This window comes from Macadamia integrifolia, chromosome 7 (genome assembly GCF_013358625.1).
Source record: "Macadamia integrifolia cultivar HAES 741 chromosome 7, SCU_Mint_v3, whole genome shotgun sequence".
Taxonomy (NCBI): domain Eukaryota; kingdom Viridiplantae; phylum Streptophyta; class Magnoliopsida; order Proteales; family Proteaceae; genus Macadamia; species Macadamia integrifolia.
The window spans coordinates 12,590,874-12,600,449 of record NC_056563.1 but is presented as its reverse complement, the minus strand read 5'-3'; the positions used below and the strand labels follow the sequence as shown (position 1 = coordinate 12,600,449).

Genomic DNA, 9,576 nt, shown 5'->3' with positions numbered 1-9,576 from the left:
CCCCCCACACACACGCACAAACTTGCAAGATTTTAGCTAATTTTTACAACAGTTTTTCTTTAGCCGTCCTTACCTTAAAGTGGTAGATGGGGGGCATATCCTCTCATGCATATCCATGCACCCATGCATCATCTTGATAGTCTTGATTTTCCACGCTTTGTGTTTCCATGTGGTAAAGTCCAACTTGGTTGAAACGCATATGGCTCCCTTTGATTGCAAGGAAAATTAGAGGAAGAGATGTGAAATTTTCAAGTTTAGAAGAGATTTTTTGTAATTGCCAATGTGACTAATATCACTATCTCCAAATCATTCCATTTTTTATTTTTAAATTAAATTTCAATTCATTTTGTATTCAAATCCCTTTGCTATAAAATGTAAAATAAAAATTGTGTATTGGCGTATCTCTATTAAATAGGGTAAATTTTTTATGTAGCTTATCACTAATGGATACAACAGTTTCTCTGGTAAGTTTGAAAATTTCACTTTCTTTCTTTAAATTTTCTTTGCAACCAAACATAACCTATGAGTAGGAGATCTTGGGGTTTACCTTCTTATAAAATTTCAGCAAGATTTGATAGATCTAGGTAGCTACCCTTTTTTTTATTTTTTTTTGGCGTCGGTTTGTTTCCATTTAATAAAGTAGAAGGCAACTCCCCGCCCGCAACCCGCCCTGCCCCCCGCTTCTCCCTTGCTTTTAAATCTCTTTTAAAAACATGGATATGAGTTTTAATTTTGTGGAAATATCTTAAAGGCCCATAAAGGAGGGTTCATCAATTATTAGAATTGAAGCTCGTATTTTATGGTATCTTTTTGTGGTAATCTAACACTTTACCTTTTGATTTTTAGAGCTTTTTTGTCTATATATATATATATATATAGAGAGAGAGAGAGAGAGAGAAGTGTGGCCTGCATCAACGTGGGTCCCAATGGGTGCATTATTAGAAGCATCAATAGGATGAGATTTCTACCTATCATTGGGTAGTCATCTTCCCCCCTCCCCACTGAGTGCTGGCACAAAGGCCACACCGCCTTTTAGGATTCTTTTTCTTATATATATATATATATATATATATATATAATGTCCTCTACCCTTTCAATATTTTAGGAAATCCTATCACCATCTTGGCCATGCAAAGATGTTGGAGTTGGTCTAGTCTCATTTGGTGAACATACTTAAGTAGTTAAGTGCCATTTTTTTTAAACTTTGGCATGTAATTTACATATAACTATGAGGTATGTTATGTAATAGCCGTTGATCAAAATGAACTTCATGTAACAGAGCATCGAGGTGTTGCTGAGTAAAAACGGAATAGAGGTGAATGCATTGAATGGGAGTGGTCTTACAGCTTTGGATATCTTAGCACAATCTCCACGAGACGCGAAAGACTTGGATATTGGAGAATCCCTAAGGGCATCCGGAGCATTAAGAGCCAAGGATATAGCTATATTGTCAACAGTGCCAGTAAATAACAATAATAATAATAATGACAATAGTACTACTGGGGCGGGCTCAACACGAAGTCGGGCTAGTAGTCATAGTACTAGTCAAGTATTGCAATCCGATGACAAATACGTGGACTGGTTAGAGAGGAAGAAGAATTCTTTAATGGTAGTCTCAACAGTGATTGGTACCATGGCTTTCCAAGCAATACTGAGTCCTCCTGGTGGGGTATGGCAAGATTATGGCAGGCATCCTAATCATAATTCTCCCAATTCTTATCTTAACCACACGGCTGGTACTTCTGTAATGGCAGATGTGAAACCTGACAATTACACTCCATTCTTAATTTGCACCACACTCTCTCTGGTTGGGTCTATGAGTATAACCCTTTTGCTCATAAGTGGATTACCATTAAGGAAGAAGCTTTTTGTGTGGATAATGATGGGAAGTATGTGGGTTATAATTGCTTCATTGTTATTAGCTTACTTTTTCTCAGTATCTCAACTGTCACCAGTGGGTCAATTTCATAATGTTATAAATATCATCTTGGTTTCAATCATTACTTGGTTTGTGTTGGTGGGCCTTGTTCTTTTCCTTCACACTGCTCGCTTGGTCTCACGACGTGTGAGTAAATTACCTTTGGGGTGGAGGATTTTTATGTGGATATTGATCATATTGGTCATAATCGCATTAGTGGTATTGGAATTTTTATGTGGAATGGCATCATTTCCAGCGATAAGCATAGCACTGCTGCTTTTATTCAGTATTTTGTTTGGGATGGTGGGCCCTGTTCTCCTACTTCAAACTGCTCGCAGGATCTTCCGGTGTGTGACAAAGAAGACTGGATGTCATAAGATGATGAATAATGATCAAGATCATCAGAATCAATCTGGTGTCTGAATCAATCTACAAGGTACGTCGTACTACTTTTTACATTTAATTTTTTGGGTAGAAATCAAAACATTTCCTTTTTAATTCTAAATATTTTATATAGATTATGTATTAACATTTCAGTTTCAATTTTTCACTTTAATATGAATCAATTATGTTCCTTTATATATGTTTAAATGTTTAATTACTATGAGTATTATGAAATGGAATACCCACATGTAGAGTGATAATGCCAGGTGTAGGGGAAGCTGATTTTAGGTGAAAGATCTCTATTGGTGATAGGTTTCTATATAAACCAACTTACTTTAGAGACAAATCTTTTTTAACTTCTTCTAAGGCTAGTCTGTCAGACATTTGAAGTTGCTTGAATTTCAGTTCGAGGAAAAAAAGAAATAGAAAAAGAGAAAGAATAAGGTAATAAGCTCTTCTCTGGTAGCCCACCTTTCTTTTTTAGTCTTTCCTTAGCTTCTGAAATGGAATTCTAAGAGTTAAGATATATCATATAGGTGACCTATTGTGGAGCTTCTCGAGGATAGTGTTGAGAATGGGACATACCATGATATTATTTCGTTTTGTCGATATTTATGATATCTTATGTGCGTACTTGTGAATGGGAATGCCCAGGCTAGTGGTACCAGCTGGAGTACTTCAGACCGGGACTGCTCAAATAGTGTGTGTGAAATGGCTGCTGCAGATCATGGCATATCCCTACTCTTATATTGTGCAATGACAAATCAATTAAAGACCTACACTTAAAATAAATGGACCTTGTATAATGTGTTTGATTGATTGGGTGGATAGAAAATACATTAGAAGAAGGGGGAGGGAATATACATCCCCTAGGGGAAAAGGGAAAAAGAAACTTCATAGCTTATAATGGCCAAAAAAAACAAAAATCCCCTCAACAGGGGGTTGAGAAAGAATGATGGAAGAAGGAAGACCCTAGGTAACCACAGTGAGCTTATTTTGGGGAGTCCCTTACAGGCTTATGGGGAAACACATGAGCTTAGACTTGACATCAAAGTAGATGGTTTTTTTTTTTTAAATCATATAAAAAACCAAGAGTTCAAGATCCATCTTTAAATATTACATTCTATCCAAATGTGGTTGATTGATGCACAAAAGAGGAGATTGTCAAATGTGGGTATGTCAATCCAAAGCCCTTCTCTAATGAGCAAAAGGGGATGTCTCTAGAAAAGGTTATGGCATGTTTGTGAGTTTGGTCCCACTTTCCTAAAGTTAGGCATGCATTCATGTGATTGTTGGAAGAAAAATCCTACGTGATCAGTAGTGGTATACTATTTGGTTGAGAGTTTTATGTGATGGGATTATCTCACCTTTTATATATTTACATTCTAGATACGTATGCACGCTTGTACCATGTTATGTTCCTCTCACTGATCTGATTAGCTCATCATTTTTCTCAGATCCTGCCTAGTGCCACTATATTGTGAGGGAGCCCAGTGCCAACAGGAGTTGAAAGCATTTTTGGAGACCTTCCTTTAGTCATTCTTAGTTTATATACAAACATTTTGCTTATAGAATGGGTGATTGTAATAACTTTAACTAACCACTTTGTTCAACTATTTGCCACTAGGGGGCCAACTTTTATAATTAATTCATAATCTATGTGTTTGGTATGTATTTTCATTTAAAGAAGAAATTGTTAGTATCTCTCTTGACAATGTTGAAAGCTAGCCTTCGGGCTTACCTATTAGATGGAAACCTTTTGGACTCATCCATTAACATATTTGTTTTGACACGTTTGGCAGGTTGTACATGAAAATTATATTGCTGCCCACAAGTTGCACCTACTACCCTTATCCTTGTTTGTGTTTATTAGATGATAGGAGTTTTCCTATATCTGAAAGCCATGTATTCTAGTATGTCTTATTTAGGTCTCTAGCAGATCTATATCTACTCAATTTAGGAATCATTGACACATATGGAGTCCAACTCAAATTGTAATATTCTCTTTCCTAATTTGCACAAATTGACTAGGGCATACCTCTTTATTATATATATTTTCTCTATTGAGAGCATTCAATACATTAAAACATTTAACTCTGACATGGTATCAGAGCCACATAGCCCAAGCCTCTCACCCTAGTTGATCTCTCATCTCTCCTGCATTTTCTCCATGTCATAGGACCCTCCCGCTGGGGATTCATCCCCATCACTGTCGTGAGTTCCATTCTCTCTTCTTCCTCAGTTCGCAGCATCACTTCTACCTTCTCTTCCTACCATTATATGTCTCTCAAATTAACACCCACCAACTATCTCCTTTGGTGCAAATAGTTGGTTGCTTTCCTTAACCAAAGCCTTTACTCCTTTGTTCAATGGTTCTAATTTACGCCCTTTTGATGCTTCTATCAATGCAACATGTCAACAACATGATTTCGCCATTACTAGCATTCTCCTTTCCTTTTTCTCTGAGGATCTTCTCCCCCTTGTACTAGACAAGATTCCAGCCATAGGATGCTTTTGGATCTACTTCCTCCACCAGGCTGATGTCCTTGAACAAAAGTCTTTAGAATCTCCAACAAAAACCTAATGAGTTTGTTGCCTCCTTCTTCAACATGCCAAGCTATTCTCTGATGAGTTGGCCGTTGTAGGCAATTGGTTCCAATCTAGTGACTTCAACATCTATGTGCTCTGTTCTTTCTACATAGATCTTTAGGATATTATTCAATCTATCCTGACCTGCTAGGCGCCTCCCTCCTACATTGAACTTAGTGGACTTCTTCTCAACCATGAGAGTATGCGCTCCTTTCAGAAGCTAAAGGTAACTGAGGTCTTGCCATCTGCTACCATTGCCTCAGCTAATGCAGCCCAATCCAATTCTGGTCGAGGTCATGGGGGTTCGGGTGGACGTGGTGGCTTCTATCGCCCTACCACCCAAGCTCAATCACCCTATCCCCAACCCCACTATACCTAATATAACCCACATTAGCCGCTCACTTTAGCAACCCTAGCCAATACCATAGTCTTCGTCTTCTCCTAACCCCATATTACTCGCCATCCTCTACCCTGACGTGGTACCCTGACATAGGTGCCACCCACTATGTCACCCCAGACATCCAATCTCTCTCTCTTCCTATGACAATTACAATGGTTTACATCAGCTTCATATTGGTAATGGTAAAGGTCTTCCCATTTCCGTATTGGTTATTCTTCTATTTTTTTTCGTTTTCAATCTCTTGTTGAAACAACAATTCTTTAGAAAAATTAAGGCATGAAAACTGATCGGGGCGGTGAGTACCAATCTCACCCACCATTTTTTGCCTGCATTGGTATCTCCCTTCATGTGTCTTGCCCCCACATCTATGAATGACAAGGGGTTTGTGGAAAGACGCCAATGCTATATTGTGGAGATTGGTCTCACCCTCCTTGTCCATGCTGAACAAAATGTTTGAGAAGGTGAGGAAAATAAAAATTCCAGCTTATGAATGTGAGGATATGTGTCTGTGGTCTCTGACTTTGGATGGGGCTTTTCGGTCCAGTTCTTTTTGGGAGGAGATTAGGACCCGTAATCCTATGGTCCCTTGGGCATCTTTGATTTGATGCAAAAAATGCAACCAAGGAAGTCGGATTTTGGGTGGAGGATGGCTCAGGGCAAGATTCCTATGGATGAGATGATCCAGAAAAAGGGGATAGCTCTGGCATCAAGATGCTGCTTGTGTGGTAGGGAGGGTGAATCAATGGAACACATATTCCTACACTACTCTTTCATAGAGGAGATTTAGAATTTTTTTTGTGGTTGTTTTCTTTTTTTTTTGTGGTTGTTTCAATGTTGGGTGGAAGAAGGTAGGGTCCTTGGCTGAATTATTCCAATGGTGGAAAAGAAAGTATAAGCACATGTGCTGCAAAGAGGCGTGGGAGCTGGGTATGGTTACAGTGGCGGACTATGTATGGCGTGAAAGAAATAGTAGAAGACATGATGGAAAAATGAGACAAGCATGGTTTGTGCAACAAATGATTTTAGAGGACATTAGATCCTCTAATCCCAGTACCAAAGGAGAAGTGAAGACGGCTACCAATGTTGTTTGCTATAGGAAGCTGGGATTAACGATCCAGAGCGGCCCCCACTGGCATATTTTAGAGGTTTTTTGGTGTAGACCTCACACTAATTGGGTGAAGTTGAACATTGACGGTAGCTCATTGGGTAACTCAGGGCGTGCAGGGGCGGGCAAAATTTTTCGAGACCATTGGGGAAGAGTTATTAAATCTTATAAAATTTACACGGGAGTCACAAGAGTGTTCCAGGCTAAGGTGGAAGGGCTTATAATAGGTCTTCTACATGCTCAGGAGCTAGGAATAAATCGCTTGTGGGTGGAGACAGATTCTAGTGTGGTTGCAATATCCTTTCAACAAAAAGGATTCCTTGGTCTGCTCTCCAGAGCTGGATTTTCATTCAACCTTACTTGGAGGTGATCACATGGAAGATTTCTCATAATTTTAGAGAGGCAAACTCGATTGCTAACTTTCTGGCCCATGATGCAACAAAAACTAGGATTTCAGGCTATAATATTATATTTCCTAATCATGTGTCGAAGCTGATAAGGAGGGATGCTGAAGGAAGACCAAACTTTAGATTTTGAGTGGTGCTACCCTTCCCCTGCTGATGGCCATGCCGAAGGTGGGGGTAGGGCTGCGACTTTTTTTTTTTTTTGATGGTTTTTGATGTTTTCATTCTCTTTTCCCAATATTAATAATATTGTCATTTTCTAGAGAAAAAAAATAAATAAATCACATGCCCTCCCATACTTCCAATCGTGTCACTCCCTTCCAACTTTGTGACCCACCCGCCAACCTGACTATTCTTTTTTTTTCATATTTTTGGTTATCTATGTTTTCCCTATCTTAGGCCTTATAATCGCACAACATTGAATTTTGATCCACTCCCTGTGTTTTCTTTGTTTACAGCCCGTCTCATATTGGTTACAGGTGTTCGAATCTGTCCACCGAGCATATATATATATATATATATACATGTATAGCACGTAATGTTCAGTTTGATGAGTTTGCTTTTCCTTTTGCCACTTCCATACTTAGTCCACATCCCTCTTATCTTCCTCCATCCTCCTCCATTCCTTGGGGTACTCTACCTATCCATATCCCTCTCCCTACACCCTCTCCCCATCCACCCTCTCTATTACCGACGGCTCCCCCCTCACCGCTCTCATCCTCTGCGCTTATCCCTATACTGCCAAATCTACCTTCTCCCTTGTCTACCCCTACCTGCATAGTTTTTAAGGCGGTAAGGCGATGGAAGCATTTGAGGGTCTTTCGGAGCGCCTTAATCATAAGGCGGGCATAAAGCATCGCCTTATCAACTAAAGCGTTCTTGTGTAATTTTTTTTATAAAACTAATGTATTTTGCTCAAATCCTAGTTGAATCTTATTACTCATATATGTTAAATAAATATTAAAGATTCATATTCACACCAATGTAAGATATTCATCAAGAAAACAAATCAATAAAGTGAATAAACTAAGTTCATCTTCATCAATCATCAATCATCAATCATCAATCATCATAACATATTAACATATAATATAAATACATAATTATGAAACAAAAATTATAAATATAAAGAAAAAAAGACAAAAAATACAAGTATTTATTATACTTACCTCTATGATGTCAAAATGAGTGCCTAAGCCTTAAGGTCATCCACTATATTTCTACTCCTGTCAAAGAAGAATGAAGCTCGCCGCTGTCGGAGCAAAATGATCACCTGGATCAGTGGTTCTTCTTTATTCCTTGATTCCTTCTCAAAGCCCTTTCTTATAACCCTTGACAAAATCCAAACTCTGTTTGTGAATCAGGTTTTTGTTTTGTTTGTTTTGGTCATTTTTTGTGGAGTAAAGCTGATCCCATACATCTCAAGTGTTAACAAAACCATACACCTACCAATAAAAAATCTATATTTAAAATCTTCATCAAGTAATTTTAAAATGTATTTAAAAAAAAAAAAAAACCTCATAAGGAGCTACTTCAATAAGGCGGAGCACTGCCTTACCATCTCTAAACCGCATCAACACCTTAAAAACTATGCCTATTTGTCCTTCTCTGGGTCGCCTACCACCATTACCACTCCTACAACCCCTCTTAGGATCCACTCCTTAATCGAATTCTACAACTCTTCTCCACTATCAACACCCTCTCCTAACTCATCCCTCCCCTCCATCCCCGAAGCCACTCCCACCTTAGCCTTTTAATCGAAATCGTCTACGACCTCTAGCTTTGGCAGAGGCTGGCGGAGGCTTGGTTCGATGGTGACACGTGGTTTTGTCCATATGTACGGTGGATTGAATTGAAACTGTCTGCTATGCGGTTTTCTTAATCATCCGGTTTAAGGAAGTCGACCAAACCCAACTCTTACACCGACTCAAAACCAACCCCAATACCCTTCCACCCATCTTGGCAGTTTCCCTCAAAATATCGGCCAAGGAATCTCAAATTACCGATCTGGCGATGAGGAAGACGATGAAGAAGATGAATTTCTTCGTCTTCTATCGACGGCCCCGTCGCTTCAGAACTCAACCCGTCTGGGTGTTCTGCCCCCTGCGGTACCACCGGAATCTAGGCTTATGCGGAAGTAATTAGAAGAAGATGAAGATGAAGATGAAGATGATGATGATGAAACTGATGTCTTCTCACTTACGGATCACTGCCTCTTGAAGATGAAGGGATCATCATCGCATCTGAACAGGGATTCCCATTCGAAGAAATCGGATAGATCTAATCCACAACAGAATATGACTCTCGTCGACGAAGAAGATGGCTAGAAACTTAGTATAATAGAGAAACCTCAAGAAGACATGAATCACAAGGAGCAAAACATAACCATGAAAACCCAGTAACAAATGGGAACCCACGAGAGATTATAAAAGAGCAAAGCCAAGGAAATCAAAGCTGAAGCTTTTAATTTCCATAAACAAGAAATGTTGATGGACTAATAATTTTTTGTGAAAACCCAATAATATATGGGAACCCGCAAATGATTATTAAGGAACAAACCCAATGAGATCATATCTGAAGCCCAAAATGACCAGAAAGAGAGTGTACAATACCATCTAGTGAAAGCGCTTCCATCCTTTGCACGCTTCATCGCATTCATTTCGACTTCAACACTCTTCCTGGCTTTTGGATTATTTGATTTCGATGGCGATCCAGCCATTTCTTCTATTTCAGGAATACATAGAGACAGAAGGGTTAAGAGAAATTCGAAGAAGAG

General features: G+C 39.0%; 1 pseudogene; it reads left to right on the top strand.

The window, feature by feature from the left end:
* The first annotated feature begins 3,975 nt into the window (after positions 1-3,975).
* Positions 3,976-4,089, top strand: LOC122085287 (annotated as a pseudogene).
* The last annotated feature ends 5,487 nt before the right edge of the window (positions 4,090-9,576 follow it).